General features: G+C 36.3%; 1 protein-coding gene and 1 long non-coding RNA gene across 2 annotated transcripts in view; one reads left to right on the top strand and one right to left on the bottom strand.

The window, feature by feature from the left end:
* The first annotated feature begins 801 nt into the window (after positions 1-801).
* The window catches only part of CPS1 (carbamoyl-phosphate synthase 1), a 155,396-nt gene continuing 133,978 nt past the window's right edge, over positions 802-22,219 (top strand). Inside the window, exon 1 of the mRNA XM_032754661.2 lies at positions 802-844. The gene's annotated coding sequence lies outside the window, so the exon portion shown is untranslated. The remainder of the gene's footprint in view (positions 845-22,219) is intronic.
* Positions 16,464-20,606, bottom strand: LOC131380940 (uncharacterized). Its single transcript, XR_009209249.1, has 2 exons — positions 20,435-20,606; positions 16,464-16,557 (listed from the first exon to the last, which is right to left on the bottom strand). It is a non-coding gene; the product is annotated as an uncharacterized LOC131380940 (long non-coding RNA).

Below are 22,219 nucleotides of genomic sequence, written 5' to 3'. Positions count from 1 at the left end.
TGTCCCATCTTTACACATGATTGATTTTGCCTTATCAGAGTTGCTATTTAATACTTTAATTCAACTTCTGGAGAACTGATTGCATTTTGCCCAAGGTGTAATCCCACTTTCTGAAACTACAGATAAGTTATATGAAAATTCTTTAAAAATGAATAGACTATGTGCATCTAAAGTATTCCTAATATATTTCATATTCTTTTGATGCCATTCTGAAAGTGAAACTATAATTCATCACTTTAGTGTCAATAATAAACATTAAAAAGATGTTGCATCTGAAGTTTGAAATACTGTAGTGTACAAAATTTTCTTTCCTAGAAAGTGATGCTTAAAGAAATGTTAGTAGTTTGACCTAGGTCTAATTCTGAGTAATTATTGTAATTGACAACTATCATTATTTGCAGCTACCCATTATCTTCTAAATGGCCTTCAGAAATGATGGAGAAACTGACACAGTATGAGTATTTCCTGCCCTACATGGATTTTGAACTTGAATTCCCAGCCTTGCTTGCATCTAGATACAGGCACGTGACCCAAGCCCCACCAGTCAGATGAACCCAATTGAAACTTTAGTTCAAAAGCATCCAGTATGAGGGAGCAGTGAAGTTTGCATTTTCTTGATGAAAATGTTGGAAGAGGTATTTGTCTTTGTTGCGGGGGAGGGCAATGATTTATGCAAAAGTTCCAAATGAAAAAATGGCGTTGTTCTGGGTTGTAGGGATATAACCAGAGATGCGTTCCAGCATACGGTGCTCAGAGGCAGCTGTGGTAGCTGTGGTTTTCTCATCAGCCTGTCTCTGCCATGTTCCCGGAAACACATCTATGTGCTTATTGTTATATTCCTCAGGTAAGTTCTGAGAAATACAAATCGTCATTGTTTATTTACTTATATTTTTAAATCAAATTTCTAACTTATTCATGTATTCCAGTTTATCCTAAGATGGTGATGTATGCCTCGGTATTGATTTTGCTAAATTTATATAACTTTGATAAATATAAAACACATATATTTTAAAAAGTTTATTAATGTATAATTGACATCCAATAAATTGTACTTATAAAGTATTTAATTTGATGCACTTTTACGTATGTATACATCTGTGAGACTATTACCAGAGTCAAGATAGTTAATCTAGCCATCACACCCAGTGTTTCTTTATTTTATTTTACTTTAAGTTCTGAGATACATGTGCAGAACATGCAGGTTTGTTACATAGGTATATATGTGCCATGGTGGTTTGCCGCACCTATCAACCCGTCATCTAGGTTTTAAGCCCCACATGCATTAGGTATTGGTCCTAATGCTCTCCTTCCCCTTGCCCTCCACCCCCCGACGGGCCCCAGTGTGTGATGTTCCCCTCCCTGTGTCCATGTGTTCTCATTGTTCAACTCCCACGTACAAGTGAGAACATGCACACTCAATATTTCTTAATGCCTTTTCATTATCTCTCCTTTTTGCCTACCCTCTCTGTCTCTAGTTGACTCGATCTATTTCTGTCACTATACATTAGTTTGAATTCTAAAATTTTATACAGATGGAATCATACAGTATGGATTATTTTTTGTCTGGCTTCTTTCCCCAAACATAATTATTTTGAGGTTCCTCCCTGTTGTTGTGTTTGGCAATCAATGGTTCATTTCTTTTCATCGCTGAGTATTCCATGGTATGAATGTACTACAATGTTTTTTACTCACTCACCTGTATGAATATCAGAATATTTGGGTTTGTTTTTAGCTACTGCAAAATAAAGCTGCTAAGAGCATTCATGTGCAAAAGTTTTACGGGCATATGTTGTCATTTCTCTTGGGGGAAAAAGGGGATCCAATGGTGGATCATGTGGTGAGTGTATGTTAGGCTTTTTATGAAGCTTCAAAATTGTTTACCAAAGTGGTTGCAACATTTTATATTCCCACCAGCAGTGTATAGGAGTTCCAGTTCTTTGAGGAGCTCACCAACATTTGCCAAGGCTAGTCTTTCAAATTGTAGCCATTCTTATAGGTAGGTAGTATCATCTCATGGTAGCTACAACTTGCATTTCTCTAATGGCTAGTTTTTTGAAAGATTTTCTTGTTACAGAATCCGAGATTGACAGATTTTTTTTTCTAGTAGTTTAAATATGTTTATCCTTAATCCTTAATCATCCTTTCATCCTCATCTTTTTTCTTTCCACGTTTCCTTTTTTTCTCAATTTTCAAGATTTTTCTCTTTATTAATGGTTTTGGGCAATTTTATTATAATATTCCTTGGTGTAGTTTTCTTCATGTTTCTTGTGCTTGAGGATCATTGAGCTTGCTTCTACTATTGGTTTATAGTTTTTATCAAATTTAGAAGATTTTCACCACTGATTTTCACATAGTTTTCTGTTTCCTAATTTCTCCCTTTTGGGGAGTCATATATTGGACCACTCGAAGTTGCCTAACAGCTTACTATTGCTTTGTTCATTTTTTAAAAAAATTCTTTTTCTTTTCATGTTGCATTTTACAGAGTTTCCATCGCTATGTATTTGAGTTCACTGCTCTCTTCTTCTTCTGTAGTATGTACTTTGGAGTTAATCCCATCCAGCAGATTTTTAATATCAGACATTGTAGTTTTTATCTCCGTAAGTTTAATGCTTGTTTTTAAAAATATCTCTCATGACTCTGCGTAACTGCTTGAACTTATGAAATTGAGTCATAATAACTACTTTAATTTCCTTGTCAATTCTAAAATTTGAGTCAGTTCTGGGTTAGTTTTGATTGACTTATTTTTCTCCACATTATGAATTATATTTCCTGCTTCTTTGCATGCCTGGTAATTTTTTATTGGATGTCAGACACTGTGATTTATTTGATGCTAGAGATTTTTGTTTTATTATAAATATCCTTAAGCTTTGTTCTAGGTCACAGCTAATTATTTGCTAACAGTTTGAGCCTTTTGGATCTTGCTCTTATGACTTCTTAGGTGGAATGAGACCCATATATAGACTATGGCTAATTATTTCCCACTATTGAGGCAAGGCTCTTCTGACTCTAATACTCTGTGAATTAGGTGGTCTTTTAGTTTTTTCTGTTCCCTCTGATCTTTCCAGGTGATTCTTTTCCTAGCCTTGGGTAACTTCTTCACATGCGAGTGTTGAATACTTCAGGGAGTCCATGTGCAGATCGCCAAAGTTCTTGATATATTCTGGATACATGTCTTTACCAGTAATATGATTTACAAATATTTTCTGCCAATCGGTGTTTTATGTTTTCATGTTCTTAACAATGCCTTTGAAGTCAAATTTTTAAGTTTTGATAAAGTCCAATTTATCATTATTGTATTTTAAGGATCAAGCTTTGGTGTAGTTAAGTGTTATTTTTAAGAATTGTGTTTTAACTTTAGCCAGAGTAGATTTTGTTGTTTGCAAGTCAGAAATCTGACTGATATGATAACTAAAGAAAAAGGCCAAGAGAATTACATTTTCATTCCATAAATTTTGAATCTAAAATGTGAGTGAGATACTTTGGAATCATAACAATTTATTCTGGTCTCATAGTTTCTGTTGCATGCCTTTGCTTCTGTCAACCAGATGGTGCTATTGGATTGGCTACCAATGAACATCCTTATCTGAATGGTTGAGGTTGTAACGATCTAAAAAATCTCCACAGATAATAGTGGACAGTTGCTATCACTTCTTGGGTTCATGGGCCTCATCACCATCTTATATAATTAGAAAGGGCATACCACTCTCTTGGTGAGACCTCAAATATAAAATAGAGCACCCCCTAATTAAAATACCTTTTGATAAATCTGTGACTTGGTCTTGGGTTCTTATGAGCAGGTAAAAGTGCTCTGTTGTATAGGAAATCATTTGATTGTGAAAAATGTTCTGACAGATATCCATAATTAAATTAAGTGAAAAATTATATTAATCCATAATTAAAGCAGTTAATCCATTATTTGTTGTAAACAACTTAAAGCTACAATGGAATTCCAACATCTGAGCAAGCTCTTGTGAAATAAGAAAATAACTGAATTAGAAAATGGGAGATCCAGGTTAAAGTCCTGGCCCTAACACTAACTAGCTGTGAGATATTGGGCAACTCTCTTTTCTTATCTAAGCTTCTGTTTTGTCATCGGTAAAATAAGCATGGGCTAGGTAATGTGAAGTCCTTTATGTTTTTTCTGGACCTTACTGTTAGTATAGAGAACCAACTGGAAATACCTTCTTTGCTGCCTTAAACCAGCAGACTTTATTTTAGGACAGAGTGAGTAGTTTGTTGCTAACAACTTTGGGGGATACTGGAGAAGGAATAACCCATAGAGGCAAGTTGGTTGTGGTGTTTGCACACTTTGTTAATTTTTTTGTATAGATGTAAGAGGTACAAGTGCAGTTTTGTTCCATGGATATATTGCACAATGGTGTCTTTTATTCTACAGTGTCTTTTATTCTACACTCTGTGTCCATGTGGGTACATTATTTAGCTCCCACTTGTCAATGAGGACATGAAGTCTTTGATTTTCAGTGTCTGAGTTGTTTCACTTAAGATAATGGTCTTCATTCCCATCCACGTTGCTGTAAAAGACATGATTTCATTCTTTTTATGGCTAAATATTATTCCATTGTATATTTTCTTTATCCAGTAATCCAAAGAATGAATGTTCATGCAGGCACATATAAAGTGCTTGGCATTATTTCCTGCAGTGGGTGTGCCTGAAGGTGAGGCAGAGATGGACTGGAAAGATTGACGTTTCTTTGACCAGCAATGCTGAACCTTTGCTCTTTACTAGAGGCAATGGCTTCATTGTGCAAATCAAATGTGTGCTTAGTGGAGGGTACCTGAGGTCAAGGGCTAGCCATATAGACGACTATGAGGGAAATGCAGTCCGCATTCTATGATAGTCATTACTTTTTGTATATTCCCCAAAGTTTTGGTATACCATATTAATAAAACAGCATATGCAAAAGGACCTACCAGAACAGCTGTCAGAATGCAGGCACTCAATGAACATACCTTCCCTTCTCCCAGCTTCCTCATGCCTTCCTTCTAACATGTACTATGCTCTTTATCTTTATAAACCTCTGGAGCCCTCTTATGGATTTCTGACCATTCAGGGTTTTCAGTTTGAATCTGCCCCAGGCTTTGATTTTTTTCTATAGTTTTATTTTTGTAAATATTTAATGACTGCATATATTTTTCTTTCTTGAACCTACATGATATCTAGCTAGTGTAACCAAAGGGCAATTTATTTAGAAACAAGGTATTAAATTAACTTAACTAATATTTATTGAATGCTTACTGTATGCTAGTTAATATTATAGTGATGAGGATATAGTAGGAAACAAGACTAATCAAAGTTCCTGTCTCCATGGAGCTTATACTTGAAATAATGCAAGGTAGAACTATAATTAAGTAGTGGATATATTTTTTTTGTTATCCCACATGTATTTATCTGTTTCCTCATTTTATGGTTTCTGTACCTCAGTATTTCTACGGGGAACTTGTCATCCTTATTTGATTGGGGTCTTAGTGGGACTGTACCTAAAAATACTCCAATCTCCCTTAGCTAATTCATGGATATAATAAACCATGCTGGACCAATCAGATTCTCTGTTAGGTTGAGTAACAAGAAAATAATTGGAGTGAATTCAGCTCAAAGATGGCATTCTGACAAGATCATTGACTCCTGTTTCCTAGAACCTCAGAGCTTTACTAGTTCTTGTTGGTTCCAAGGCTTTATTTTTTGGCTGTTCTGTCTGTGCAAAACCTCCTTCAGTGTTTCTTGTTTAAGTTGCTGAATGTACTTTTGTGTTGCTTGGAATCCAGTAGTCCTAACTTACACCAAATCTGGTAAAGTAAGAAGTATTAGTTTTTACAATCTCTATTAATTCAAATTCAATTCTCAAGTCTCATCCACTGAACAGATAGGAAATAAAATCTAATTTTTATTGGAAGGGGATCCTCCTTTACTGTAGTGATAAGAACTAAGGAGTCTCTTGTCATCATCAGTCATTTTTCTACTTGGGTCATTATTGAAATGCCTATTATCCCAGCTTCTGTGCCACTCCAAGGACAAGGAAATCTTTGGTATGGCTGGGTATCCCTGAGTTAGGTTTCGGCTTCTACAGGCACACCATGCAAAACTTAGTATATATTAGCATATATAATGTCTCTGAAACTTTGTACTTTCCAGCTAATTATTCTGATGCAAAACCCCCCTCAGACAATTAACTTATCTGACAGACTATGCTGTCTTTTAAGAACAGGGCAAACTATCACGTTCATTCTGTCTTGTTCACTCACCTGTCCTCTCTAAATTACTCTGGATTTGTGTACTGAACTCAAGGGAACAATTAATTTATTCATTCATTTAGCACACATTTATTAAATTTTTCTGGTCTTCCAGGTCCTGCTTAAGGCTTTGAAGTTATAAAGAGCTTATAGCTTCTGCTTGATGATGACTCACATTTAGAGTGAGGAAGGTAAAAGTTTAGTGAGCTGGTGGCTAAATAATCAAATAATTTTGGCAGTGATAAGGCACACAATAGAGGTCTAAAAGTAGGCATAATGGGAGCATAGAGGAAGCTCTTGAGTCTGTTTGGAGATGTCATACCAGTGATGGCTTGCAGGAGAGGATAGCTGGGCTGAGCCTTAGGAAACAAGTAGAAATTTGCTTAATATACAGGTGGAGTAGGAGTAGTACATTCCAAGCAAAGTAAAATGGAGAGAGAGACAGAGAAAGAGAGAGGAGGAAGGAGCAGCAGTAGGAGAAAGACAAGGACAAGGTTGGGAAAAGGAGACTGGGTGAGAGAAAAGAATGGCATGTGCAAGAAAATGCAAGCAGTCCCACATGACTGGTACGACCACAATGAAGAGTCCATTGGGAAACTAATGGGAGAGGAGCATGGAAAGGGAGGCAGAGGACAATGTGTGGTGGGTAAAGAATGAGGGATGAGTTCATGTCCTTTGCAGGGACATGGATGAAGCTGAAAACCATAATTCTCAACAAACTAACACAGGAACAGAAAACCAAACACCACATGTTCTCACTCATAAGTGGGAGTTGAACTATGAGAACCCATGGACACAGGGAGGGGAACATCTCACAATGGTGCTTGTCGTGGGGTGGAGGGGTAGGGGAGGGATAGCATTAGGAGAAATACCTAATGTAGATGATGGGTTGATGGGTGCAGCAAACCACCATGGCACATGTATACCTATGTAACAAACCTGCACATTCTGCACATGTATCCCAGACCTTAAAGTATTAAAAAAAAAAAAAAAAAGAATGAGTTTTATAAATGGGCTGTCCTGGGTGAAAATTCCAGCTTTATTTCTTTGGTGTCATGGACTCAAGGAAGTTACTTAACTCAGTTTTCTTATCTGTAAAAGAGAGAAGGCGGTAATATGTCCGTTTTAACATATTGAAAGGACTAAATGGATTTATGAATGAAAAGCACCTAGCATGGGGCCTGCCGCATAGTAGAATTCAAAGACATTTTTCTTTCCTCACTTCCCTGCCACCCCTACCCCACACACCCTGATATCTATCACAAGAGCCATAAAACTAGAGGCTACTGATAAAAAGTGCTTGGTGGATACATTTGGGAAACAGTAGGAAACTGAAGAGAGAGAATGAAGCTGAATTAAAGAGAGCCTTTGAATGGGTAGCACAGATTGTATTTAAAAATCACAAAGATTTAAACATTACTCAATTGCAAGCATAGTATTGAAATGAAAACAGATACCAATGATACAAATTGCTATAATCTTGTCACTAATCAATCAATACTGTAATTTATCCATGACATTTCTATTTGGTAAATGCCAAAATCTCTATTTTCAGTTTTTACGGATTTGCAGAAATATTACGTTCGTGCAAAAGTAATTGTTTTTGGCATTAAAAGTAATGGCAAAACCACAATTAGATGGCATATGTACCTTTGAATTTTTATTAAAATTAAGCCTTGATATTTTAAAGTTATTCAATAGCCTTTTTTCCTCTTCTATATTTTTTCCTTTCCTTTAATAATACTTTGCTGTATTTCTCCACATATTTCTCTATGTTCATAAGATACTATATAAACAAGAACACCTATACTAAGTTGATCATTTTCCTAGAAATGAAGGCCAGTCACATACATTTCTTTGCAATTTACTTTTCTTGCATACAAAAATATAAGGGACCTCCAGCTAACTGCAGGACCGCCATAAGATGGAACATTATGCACATATTGAAAACTAAACATGAGCTCTTTAGATCTACAAGGGATCTAAGAGATCATCTAGTCTAGTGGTTCCTGAAGATGTCACCTCCGTTTAATTATTGTCTTAGTGGGTAGAGATTTTGAACGTGAGAGAAGTGTTGAAAGTTCTATTAAATATTAAACTGGCAATGACAGAAAAATAGATTTGGAAGGAGTAACCTGGGGTCATCTTTCAGGTCCAACTTTAATGCAATTTCTTCAGGAAGTGTTTCCTGATACCCCTGACCAGGATAAGTCCCTTTTTGAGTGCCTTAATAGAACCTTCTGTTTGTTCTTTGTTATGTTTACTAGCATAATATTAATAAATTATTTGTTATTGTCCATCTTATGGACATGTTCAATGTCCATACTTACCCATGAAGTATCGTGGGCAACATGATACTTCATCACCTAATATATTCTTGACAGATAAAAAAGGCTGAAAAATAAATGAATAAACAGAGAATTTTTTGTGGGGGAGAGGCAGTCATATAGCTTTAAAATTTGATGCAGTGGAGTGGGAGAAGGTTGCATCAGGGACTCAGAGACTGATATTTTCCTTGTGAATTCATGGCACTTAATTTTATATTCCCTAGCATTTGAGGACCATAAGCTTGCATTTATTGGTGTTCTTAGCAATGATCAGACTCTCGGTATGAGGTTCGCAGTAACCGAATATATAGGGATATTGTTAATTTAAAATAGAAGCTGTCTCTTTAAAGTGCTTACATCCTCAACACAAGTCACCCTGCTTGTGGAGACTTGAAGTAGTACTCAATTACTTGTTTAGTGGGCATATAATTAGAACAAATGGAAGGTGATGATCTTGAGGCATATTTTATCTAGGTTGACTTGTGATCAGATAAAACATATTTACCCCATTGCAGAAAACAGAAACTTTTTTAGTGATCCAATTGCAGTCTCTCTGATGTACCTAGAACTACTTTAGATCCCCGTAAAAAGTGTTTTTACACTTATACATTATTTCTTTGTGTCAACAGCACAATTAAGCTTTTTGGTAATATTTTAAGTAAAATATTATACATTTGAGAGACTATCTCCTCTTATTATGTATTGATTTAATTCATGTAATGCTCAATCTTATTTCCTTTTGTATTGGTTAAGGTTCTTCTGGTTGAAAGTAATGGAAATCAATAAGTCAAAGAAAAGGTAATTTATTGGAAATACACCAAGGTAGCTCAAAGAAGGGCTGTATTAACCAAACAATAGTGCCTTAGGAAAGGCAGAAACAGTGCCAAGTCTGGGAATCTCAGTGGTGAACCTTGTGAACTAGGATGCTATTCCAATGGCATCTACTACATTGTTATTCATTTAGCTCCAAGTTCATGAGTGTGGGGGAGGCAGATCTCTATTTTCCTAATTACTTCTGAGTATAATAGAAAAAGGTCAAGAGGATTTGAAATAGAGTGCAGTTAGTACTAGGAATCAAGACAACTTTTTTTTTTTTTTTGAGTAACTTCCTCAGGAAAATTTGACAGGACGTTGTGGCTAACTGACTATGAGACAAGAAACAAAAGGATGAATAAAAAAATGTTAACTTTTACAGCATGATTATTGAGAAAATAGTAGTGTTCTGAGTAAATTTGGAATGTGAAGTGCTTTTTTAGGGGGAGGAGATTATTATATGTTTGGCTTTAGGCATATTTGAACGCAAGATGGTGAGATGTCCCTGTTAAGATTTTTAAAGGGAGTTATAGTGAAGATAGAACTGGGAATATAAAGCTAGTGTTAGGACAATCATGAGAAAGAAATAACTCTCTCTGGAGCTAATTTTGTACGTGTTTGACGCTTCTCATTTCTTTGAACATAGGAACCAAGCCTTAATCATTTTTCAATCTCCTAAGGCTTAGCACTTAGTAGGTGGAAATAAAACGTCATTTAGACATTAAATTGAGTTGACTCAGAGAGAAAAGACCAGAGAACCAAGAATAATTTCCACTTTCTCTTGGAACTAGTTCAAAATGTTGTCTTCCTTTTTAAGGCTCTGTCAGAATAAACCTATTTTAGAGTCTACCTCTTTTGATAACCAGAGAGTCAACCTGCACCATTTGTTTTCTCCAGTTAGGTTTATGCAGTTTGGGAAAGGTTTTTTCATTTGCCTTCTCTTGGTTGTTGGACTTACTGCATTACAGTTGCTTAAGTCATAACATTAGCATCTTGAGAGAAAACAATGAGGGATTCATTTCAGTCTGCATTTTCCTTTGAATCTGACAAAAAGAAGAAGAAGTCTGGAAACATAGCATCCTAGAATATTTTTGCTTACTCTTCACTACTTAATCAATACTTCCACCAGAAGTAAGACAGAATGTCTTACTTCACATTAGAAGTAGAAACCAGCTTAGACATCCTGATAATAAGTGACTGTATTGTGGAGATGGATGAGGATGGATAAAATATAGATTCTATTTGGTTTCATCTTAACTGCATTTATTCTATCCCCATTTTATTGCCCATTCATTGCTCCATGTCAGTTCAATTCTATTCTATTTCAGCTTGAGATATACCCACAATATAATGCTAGACATTTTTAGTCAAAAGCATTTTCAAATCTTGTCACCAGATTAGTCTTCTCTTCTTACGCATTTCATGTTTCCTGTAGTAAATTGTAGTGAATTTAAACTTGTAACTGTTTTCAACTTGTAGACTTTAAACATTTTATTAAAAGTGTAATATAATATCTTGGTAAGGGTTACCACTTTATAATTATTTCCATTGATAGGAAAGTTGATTCTGAAGGCAACTTAGTGACTTGCATAAAGGCATGGAGTGATTTAGCTAAAAGTTGGGCAAAGTGATAAAATCCATGTACAAATGGCTTGTTCTATTGTTAAGTAATACAGTTTTTGATGAGTGGAGTTACTGAACTTTTCAAATAGATTAGACTCTTCTGATTTGGAAACGTATTTGTGGAAAATGCCAACAATTTCTAAATGATTTTTTAAAAATTCCATTGATTTTTAATACTTCATACTTTTTCTTCTATCCTCAACTATAAAAATAAAATTATTCACTATTTTCTATCAAATTTCCTTTCTTATGTTGCCATAGTAGCCAAACTACTGAGCATTGTGTAGAATTCTGCTAACCACTTTACAAGAGAGAGATTTACATAAGATTCTTTTGGTTCTGGCTTGACGTGAGGGATTAAGTGTTTTCAACACTGTAAACTCATCCATAAAACAATGTTGAGGTGGGTATAATTATTTTCATTCCTTAGATGAAGAAGCTGAGACTGAGGAGGTTATTTAGTTTAACCTAAGGTGGTAGTCGTGAGTGGCAGTGATAAAGGCAGCTGTTAAACTGAGTTTAAGAAACTTACTGCAGCATCGTAAATATTGCCTCTCTTTGTGCCCCAACTTCCATTCACACTCTAGTTCTGTTATGCATGTAGCTGACAACCACCTACTTCAGGATCAACTGGAGGACTTGTTAAAAATAAAAGATCCCCACCTCTAACTGTAGCAATTTAGATCCAGCAGATCTAGTGTGGTGCGAGAATATGCATTTCTAATAATCATTCCTTGCAGTTAATTATGCACAGTAAGCTTGGACAACAATTGCCTTAGTTAATATCAGAAATGTTCATGAGAAAGAAAACTTTAAAAAATCTTTATTCTTAAGTATTGTTTAAATACTTTGACAAATAACTGGTAATATTGCCCTAAAAACTCTTGCCATGTCATCAGTTGAATAAAACTACAAAGTTTGAAAACTCTCCAGGACGTGAATTAAAATTTCTGATCTCTAATATAGAAAAAATGATGACAGAAGGCACAACTTGTTGGTAGGTTGAGAGATAATGGCCTTGGGGCTGAAAACCCTGGGGAATCAATTTTAGCCATAGAGGGCAAAGACAGGGGGAAAAAAGTACGAGCTCTGCAGAACAGATAATTCTCTGCTCAGTTTGTAATTTTGAACAGTACTCTTCTGCCAGCCTTGGCTCCTGTGGTTTCTATTTAGCATCGTGTAATGGTCTCTCAATTGTCAAGTGATTTACTAGTTATTTTAGGATTTCTGTTTCTTTGGTACTTATTATTCCATGCCTACTGAAAAACTGAACAATAAAAGTAATCAATTGAGAACATTTTAATGAGGCAATCCAACCCAAAGCTTTGCATTCAAGTGTTTGTTCAAATTTGAGAAGGTTATGCCTACCAGCTCTGTTTTACTTGGCCTACTCAATGAGAAAAGACAAAAAAGAAGAGAGAATTTCTGGTAACTTTGAGCTGCAGAAGTAAAGGTCGTTTATCAGGAGGAGTTAATAGTAGAATGCTCTTTGGACAGATGATGTGCATAGATTATTTACAATCCACCACCAAAAAAGATTTGGAAACAAGATTATAATTTTCCCTTGATATGAGGTGAAACTTTAGCTCGATGGTAGGATCTCCTGGATGTTAATGTTTAAGTACACATGGATAGTCAAAACCTTATTTTTTATGTTTCTTTGTGTGGTACATGGTTTTCTAGACTGCATTGTTCTTGTGAGGTGAACACCTTGAATACAGTTTTTTTCTATTATTTGTTGGGAAAATGTATACTTCCATGTTAAGTTAGCAGCTCAAGTTTCCCAAGTCAGTGAGAGTAAGATTTTCTGATTGGCTTACACGATACTTTCTTCCAAGGATGTGGAGTACTGTTAACTCTGAAAATCACACAATTCTTTGGTATCCTTTTAAAGTTAGGTCTCTGATTAACACTATATTTCTGCATCATGGTTTTTTTATTTAGGGGCCCTGGGGTGAAAGCTCAAGCATTTCATTAGTCTTGACCAGATCACAAAGAACTATGAGGCGTTTTAGAGAGCATTTAAATAATTTTGGAGGGTTATAAGAGAGTTCAAAACGTTAAAGTGAAGCAACAAGGTCTGTATCATTGCCAAATTTCAAGAGAAAAAGCTAATTAGTCTTTGACCTGGGAGCTATTTGGAAGGGGAATATGTTGCTTGGGCTGTGTTAGATTAAAAATTATTCGGAAGAATGGAGAGAGCACCTGATAAACTACTATATGAATGGCTTTATACTTAGCAGTTCTAAATTCCAAATTACTCTTGTTTTGAAAGAGTTATACATAAATCTGAGGTAACTGCAGATTTTTCTGTTTCTCTACTGTATCCTCTTAGGACTAGGGTGATGACTAGAAAGGGAATAAGTAGAGCAATAGCTAACTATGTCTTTTTTTTTTTAATTGAAATTTTTTAGGTCAAGAAAGATACCCAAATGCTTTAAATTTTCCTGTAGTGGTATATGTCCCAATGCTCAAAGTTTTGAATTGCTCTATTAAATTAAATTACTCACTTAGTTTGAAATTATTTTTCAAAAACTTTGGTTTAGAAAATAATTATTTCTAAATAAATATATGTGTTTACCAGTGAGTTTAATGCCAATAAAACAGTTCCTATTCAGGGTGCCTTTTATCTGGTAAGCAGATCTACCAACTGGACAGAGGGCCAACCCACAGTCCAAATGGGAAATATTTTTTAAAGTTTTGATAGGACACAGTACTCAGTTTTAAAGATCATACTCTGATTATGATTGACCGGGTCTCCTAGGTTAAACAGGTCTTCAAGAAGGTGATCCTGCAAGAACTAATCTCAGTTATTATCAAGCTAATGTGGGTAGTGGACAACACCGTGAGAATAAGGGGCCAATTAACTTGGGAAATGTGGGGAAGAGCAACGCTGAGGGGGGAGGAAAGTCACTTTACAGGTGTAAGATTTTCTTGGAGAGTAGTGTGACCATGAAGGACAGGGAATTGCCACCTGGCGAGGCCTATCTCTGTCTTTCTCATACTACTTCATATGGATGAGTCGTCTGGACTTAAAAAAGACCTTAATCCATGGCAATGGTTTCTGGTTTTCTGAAGGGTTAAATGTAGATACAATAAGGGATTTGGAGAATTGAAACCCCATGAATAGAGTCTTGAGATTGCAAAAATAACAACAATAACATCAAACAGTAGCTAATAGTTCTCTGACACTACATGCTAGACACCGTTGCATGCACTCTGCCTAGAAATCACCCATTTAATCTTCACTACAATGCTATGACATAGATAATATCATTATTCTAATTATACAGATGGAAAACTGAGGTACAAAGAGGGTAATTAGGCAATTTTCCCAAGTTCACTCATTTAGCAAGTGGTAGAGCCAGAATATGAACCAGGAAGTCAGGCTCTCGAGTCCGTGTTCTCAGGTACAACCTTCACAAAGGAGGGCATTTCCGAAGACATATTTGTACCAGTTGAAGCTGTGCATATCAAGACTCATTGGGCTCTAAACAGTGATAACATGCTTTTTATCTGACTCTGTAAAACTATAAAAACTCATATTTTCTGGAAACTAGTCACTTTAAGTATTTCCTAGTTTTGCAATTTAGAGGCTTCTTGGATGATCCCTACAGCTGTTTCTGGAAGGAACCTGAGGGATCATGCACCAGACACTGGCCTACCAGGGAGCATTAATCAAATGCTCTTTCATAAACACTGTGGGAGCAAGTTTATTTCAGAGTAATCAGAAATTATCTTTTGTTCCTCCATGTCTTCAAAGGAAAGCCATTGGGAAACAGGGCAACCAATTGCTAGAACTCTCTCTGCTTGGTTTAATCAGACAGTGAATTGTTGAATTAAGCCAGTGTCCTTAGGCTGCCCTTAGTTGGTTGCTCCTTGATTAGTCAAAGTGTAATTTGAGTGATACAACCATGTTGGATGTTCCTGCCACATATTCTGATGAGTTAGCACTCTGTTGCTGCTGTCACACAGCTTCTTAAAAGAAGTGTCAGGATACCCTGTGGGGAAATAAGCAGTGTTTCGATGGCAAAGAGACTGTTTGCGAGGGGCTGCTCATGGATGCACATGTTGCTTAGGCGTGCAGCCAGCCCTGCAGTGATTGATGGATGTTCTGCTCCCTTCTGGTGCATCTTCACTTGTGCTGGGAAAGGGATGAAGGGCACCTTTGAAAGAGGAGGAACCGTAATAATCACTTCATCTCTCTTCTGCTTAATGCAGACTCACTCTGGAAAGATAAATGACTATCCACTCCTGTAACAACTCCTCAAAATCATTACTATATATTGCTGTAGGCCAGATTTGTACATTTCTAGGATTGTCCCACTGTGGCAGTTATTGACTGCAGTATGTAGCATTGATTGCATGTTTTTGTTAACTTGAAAGTATCTTAGAAGGAATAGGCAGTAATTTTGAAGAGGTCTCGGTGAATCTACTTGACATGGAAATATATAATTGATGAGACATTGTAATGGGTTTAAAATTTACAGTCGTAACTCAGGTATACAGAAATGAAACATTTTATTTTTCTGTTACTGAACTTAACTTAGGTCAAGTCCCCATTTGTTCAGTTGGCTGAAAACAGTTACTTTTGCTGTTTCAATTTAATTTAGTCACATATAGTTTATTCAGTCAAATTCTATGTTCTCTTCCTGGCCCCTTCTTTGATTATCCTTATAGATGATCTAAGTTACTGGGTGGCTTATAGGTCATCCTGGCATGAGGGGAGGAGTGTCCTGTTCCTTGGGTCTTCTCTAGTCCTTGCAGGCTTTTGCTGAGACATAGCAGTTCTCTTCTAGCTTGGGGACCTCATGTACAGCATCTGGTGAACTGGGTCTGCATGGGCCTGCCTAGGCCTCTGGGCTAGATGTTCAGGCTCTACACCTCATGCCCTAACTCTGGCTCTCTTTAGGCAACAGGCCCACTGAGCACTTCCCCGTCTTTCCTCAGGGGATGCTCAAGAACTCATGGCTACTTTCTGTGCAGAAAGTAGACTCTGAAACTCTAGGAGGCTTCTTAAGCTCATCTGCCTAAAACATTCCCCAGCTTTTGTGGTGGTCCTTCTGCCATGCCTGCCATGCTGCTTTGGTGCCATGCTGAGTGAGGGGTTTTCCCAAGAGCTTGTAGTGTTTTCTGGCTATGCTTTGAGAGCAGGTTAGGCATCTACCCCTGTCAGAATGATTCAATAGGCTCAATCACTCTTACCCAGTTCCCCTCCCAATCCCTCCACACATTAAAAGCTTTCTATCTACCTTTTCACATTTAAAAAACCTCATGTTTCATCCCTTCTTTAAGGTTTATACTATAAATACTATGCTGAATCGTTTGAGCTCTGGCTCATTGGAACCCACAAATCCGCCTTTTCACAATAATATCAGAAAGCCTCGCATTCCAGGTTGGTCTCAGCTACTGACTTTAAAAAAGCCAGATTTGAAGATCAAAGCTGATGAATGACAATGTGATTCTCTGATTTATTTACCATCTCCTCTGGAAATAAGGAATGCTAGTGTTGGTTTCAATGGGTAAGGTAGGAAACACAGGACTCCTGGGGAAGAAAATACATCTGTTAATATTTCAAAAACATTATCCCAGCTATAACACTTTCTCTTTTTTACTACATGTACTTAAAAAAAGTTTAGTCCCTTATCCCTTTTTCCTTCTTTGTTTTTTTTTTTTTTTTGATAATGACATTGGAACTTCCTCATTATTGGGTAAAGTTCTACGCAGCATGACTCCTGCTTTTCCAAGTCAGATTGCTGCCCACCTACAGACCATCTAAAGTAGGTGCCAACTATGAGGGAGGTGCTATTATGATCTTCATTTCTCAGATGAGAAAACTTATTTGGAGAGATTACATCCAGATTCACTCAGCTCATATGTGACAAAGTTGGGATTCATGCTCAGGTCTGTTGACATTATCCTGCCATTTCCAATGCAAGTCTATTTCAGACTTATCATACATGTATTAAGTTAAATCTATCTTGAATAGACTACATGGAGATTAAGTTCCTGCAAAATGACTTTATGTATATACAATTTTTAAAAACTGCATACAATTTTTAACTTGGAGAGAAAATCAGTTCTCTAGTTACTAATAACCTCAGTTTTTTTTTTTCTGGATAGTTTTAAATATATGTATTTTGATTTAAATAGTGTTTAGGTACCTTTTTTTTTTTTTTGAGATGGAGGCTGGCTCTGTGGCCCAGGCTGGAGTGCAGTGGCGCAATCTCCGCTCACTGCAAGCTCCGCCTCCCAGGTTCACACCATGCTCCTGCCTCAGCCTCCTGAGTAGCTGGGACTACTGGCGCCCACCACCATGTCCGGCTAATTTCTTTTTGTATTTTTAGTAGAGACGACAGGGTTTCACCGTGTTAGCCAGGATGGCTACGATCTCCTGACCTCGTCATCTGCCCGCCTCGGCCTCCCAAAGTGCTGGGATTACAGGCGTGAGCCACCGCGCCCGGCCGTATTTAGGTACTTCTTTAGATATAAGCCCCATGGATTGGCAATCCAAATTGAGCTAGTAGATCTTCAAAGAACACTGGAACTGCAAATACCAACTGTGGATATTTACTGTCATAAATAACGCTTTTGTAGAGAATACTTTAATTTGCCTGATAGATCTTATATGCATTAAGAGAGAAATGAGAGTAAGAGAGAAAGAACATAAGAATAAATTATTGGCTGGAAACCTTAAAAAAATTTGGATTACTTCTTAGATTAAAGTTAAATAGTACAAGGTAAATAAACATGAAAAGAAAGAAGCCCATGTGGTGATTTCACTGTTTCACGTGGTAGAAACATAATCAGTTGAAAGTCACTCATGAATTTATATCATATTCATGAACACACCAGAAAACCAAAAAGATATAAAGTCCACCATTAACTTCCTTGATGATACCAGATGCATTTAAATAGGAATTTCTTAAACTTTTGTACTTTGACATGCTGATAAGCTACAGAATGATATTATATATTAGCTAAAGATGAATTATGGATTTTGGATTTCCATTTCCTTAAATCAACAGCATGTTCAGTTACAGTACATTGCTAAGGGTTAATTTTCAAACCAATGAGTGGTGAGAAGGGCTAGTGAAAAGAAAAGGGAAAAAACCCAACTATAATTGGTAAAACTCTTTCCATGTGAATATTTTTTCTTTTGCATTTGCTGTGTCTTCTGGAGGAATGACAGTTGTGTAATTCAGTCTGGTTGGAGAGACAGGCATAGGGTTAGTAAAGGATTTGTGTATGGGATGGTATTCTCTAGCATGAGCTGCCATCCTCCTCCAGTGGTGTGTCTGCCACATATAAATAGCATAAATAACATCTGCCAAAACAGCCCTCTGAAGTATTAAGCACTAGCATACCCGAGTGCTTTCTAGGTGTTACAGGTGTACTGTTCAAGTGCTGTTTAATTGCAGTCTTAATCAAATATGATAGCCTGATTCCAAGGTGAAATGTCTTATACCATTGATTTATAGTAAGCCGCCACATTTCTTTGAACAGTGTGCCATTTTATATGAGAATTATAAAACAGCAATGATTATTTTAGGATCAGAGATGTTGTGATTCATCAGGTACTGTTGATGGATGATGCATTTGTGCTTAGTCTGGCCTTGTGCAGAGACTCGAGTAATTTGTTATCCTACAAGACATGTGCTGTTTCCTCTTCCATACTACTCCCCAGTACTACCAATATTTTAAGGCTAAAGAACAACACTGTATTAAATAGAACTACGGCTATATATAATGTTAAATATATGTATTTGTATATATGTGTATATCCTCTGCTATACAGATCAGGTATCATACTAAAACCATATAACTCTTAACTGCATTTTTCTGGTAATTAGCAATGGATTATCTTCCCCAAAAATATGGGTTCTTCAATCCTCCTGGTCTTGGGGAGCACAGAATGATTCATTATCTCTTCTACATTAGCCACTTTGTTTGTGGCAGGATTTGAAATAGGAATATAGGTTGTATAATTACTTAATGCAATTCAAAATTAATAAGATGCCATTTTCAGAGTTTTTTATGTTGTTCTAATATGTTCTTCAAGTTTTAAAAGCCATTATAAACTTTATAAGGGCCTATATTTCCTATTATAATAAAGCCTGTATCCTTATTTCTTTCAATATTTATGTAGATACACACATAATTATAATGCCGCATTTGAAATATCCTACTTTTGTATATTACAGATTGCACGAAATAGCCCAGAATGGAGGTTCAATTGATCTTTAAGAGAACTCAGGAGAACTGAATTCTATATTAGCTAAACTTATTTAATATATTAAAATGATATACTTATGCATTTTTATTTTAATCGTTTACTTCATTTTCTTTTTTAAATAGAAATTATCTTGTCTACAGTAACAATTTCTGTATTGGTGTTTTTTCAGGTAATGACATTGATCCCTATTTAATTACTATTGCATAATTAAAAATCAGCCCTTTGACATCAGTGGGGATGGTAGGGCTACAGTGTACAACTTACTAACTTTCAATTTATCCAAAACATTTACTTGCATTTTGTTGTAATTTCTGTATGATAAGCATATTGGAGATAAAGTAGAAAATAAATATTATATATTATCATACTTTTAGATGACCAATTTTAGCTTCATATAGTTTATCTAGTTTCAGTAACATGAGTAGTGTATTGCTTTGTTCTCCATGTGAAAAAATTAAAACATTACAAATAAGTTTAAGATCTTCCTATGGGACAAAAATAATTTCCTCTATCAGAGGAAAAATTTATTGCTATTATGATAATACCCCTTCAGACCTTTTTCTAGTCACTTACAGATAAAAATTGTAGTACTGGTTGGTACGTAGTGTGTTTTATTAATGTTTTACTGCGTATATTGTTGTATAAATTGCTTTCCTCACTCACTGGCATGTCTTAGAATTCTTTTTATTTAGGCTTCATGACTAATCTGTAGTGGAACCTCAAGAAGATCACTTATGTGCTTCACTTTCCACATAAGTAAAATGGGAATAATAACAGAATCTGCCTCATAGTACTGCTGAAGTGTGACATGGGGAACACCTGTGAGGCATTCAGAACAGAGCCTGTCATACAATAAATACCGTGTCAGTGTTTACTCTTATTCTCAGTATATAGAGATCTGCTTTGATCTTTTCATCTGCTGCAAAATATTCCACAAATTGGCATATTGTGTTTTGTAATAATCTCTATTGATTATTTTCAAGCAAGATTTGGAATTATCCACAGTAGTTTCAAATGTACAAAAAAGTACCTTATTTTATTTATTTTTTAAATAACTGATCTGATCTACGAGTCTAATCTGGTAAGTTTTGTCTTGAGTCCAGTGCTGCAGTCCAAATACTCCATTTAGGTAACCCTGTCCTTGCTTGGTCAACTTGTTCCACTTTTCCAAGTTTGACCTGCTTACCCTATTCCTCTTCAAGATGGCATCTGGTTGTTTAGTTTACATGATTTAGTGGTGCAGAAGGAAAGGGTAATCAGATTGATGTATCCTTTGAGTCCTCCTTGATATCTGCAGAGCAGCTGAGCTGGTCTGCTCTCTGTGCTGGTGACATCTGCTCTTTGGGGCGTTAGGGGGTCTGGTCATTTGTCCCTTGTCTGTTACGATCTACCTGCAGTGGTTTTCTACCTCATCCCCAGGCTTCTTAATTCTTCCTGTACTCTCAGAACCTCTGTGTTGTCACAATGAGACTTGGGTTATTTTGGGTCCCCAGTTTCCAGGCCCTGAATGTCATGGGCTCTGTCTCAGGAATATGTATCTGCTGGCCTGCTGCTGTCATTTCTGCTACATTACTCCTTTACTTCCTTAAAGAGTGGTCCTGGATCAGGGGTTGAAAGTGGAAGTGGAAATAAAGGACGCTACTCTGACTTCTGTATTTCCATTCTTCTTCCTACCACTTCACCAAATGTGAAAAATTCATATAATCTGAATCCTCTAGGTTGAGTTATGATAAGTTAAAGCAGTTTAAGAATTTAAAGAACTCCCCTCTCCTTGATTAAATCTACTTGTCAGCACTATGTTCTTACTGCAAATCCCATTGCCTTGCCAGAAGATAAATATTAACTTTTTCTTTCTCTTTGCCTTCCTGTTGTAATAATTCCAAACCACCCAAAAGAAATAGGTGAGTTTGTAGAGAAGGTCAGTAAAATAATTTCAAAAGGGAAAAGAACATTCATGTATTTAAATATTATTCCCACTGGTTCATTTATGCTGCAATGAATATCCATATATCTATGTACGTATCTATCATTTTGTGCACATGTTTTAGTATTTCTCTGAGTTACATCCCGAAAAAATGTAATTGCTATAAGGTATGCACATTTTACATTTCACTGTATAATGACAAATCATGCTACAAATTGACTAGACCAATTTATACTCTTGCTATGAGTCACTGAGAGAATTCTTTACTAACACAAGATATTTTACGTAACTTATTCTGTTTAAATTCTATCAACAAACCTCCATAGCAGGTGTATTCCCACTTTGCATATGAAGAAACTGAGGTTCAGAGTTAAAGCAACTTGTTCAAGGTCACACAAACAGTAAGTGGGTAATTTCGGAACCTTTTTAAATAAAACATAGAAGCCTACTATCTTATTGTTCCATTCTAGAAATGTCTCTGTTTATAATGTTGACTACTTTGTATTATTTTAAACTTTATAACATTGACTACTATTATTTTCTTCACATCCTAGTTAAGAATCTAGGATAATATGGAAAACGATATCACGAAATGGAAAAACAATGCTGTTCTTTAGTTAGCTTAGTTTAAACACCTATTTAATGGTCAAGGGCAAGTAGTTGACCTCCCATCTTTTTGACTCACAGTCATTAGTTACACAAGAAAAGCAGAACAAAACCCAGCTGGATGGAGGGGTGGATATGCAAGCAGCTTTCACACTAGGAATTGTGAAGCCTGAGGCATAGCCCCAAGACTCAGATCATCGGGAGTGCACTCTGTCCAGAGGGACAAATGTTCAGAGTCTGCATCACCTAATATTACAAGCGTCTTTATTGAGACTGATAGAAGTGAATTTCTTAGGTCAGAAAACAGAAGAGCTCTTTTAGCTGAGTTGTGATATTTAAAAGTCTCTCATTTTGAATTTCTTGCCTGGCCAATCAAACTGTCCTCCCAGAACAAATTGTTGGATAATGAAATGCATATACTGTAGCCTGAGAGCGCTGTCC

Source organism: Hylobates moloch, unplaced genomic scaffold, assembly GCF_009828535.3.
Source record: "Hylobates moloch isolate HMO894 unplaced genomic scaffold, HMol_V3 SCAFFOLD_1, whole genome shotgun sequence".
In the NCBI taxonomy this organism is placed as follows: Eukaryota; Metazoa; Chordata; class Mammalia; order Primates; family Hylobatidae; genus Hylobates; species Hylobates moloch.
The sequence above is the reverse complement of the archived record's forward strand: the minus strand, read 5'-3'. Positions and strand labels throughout refer to the sequence as shown.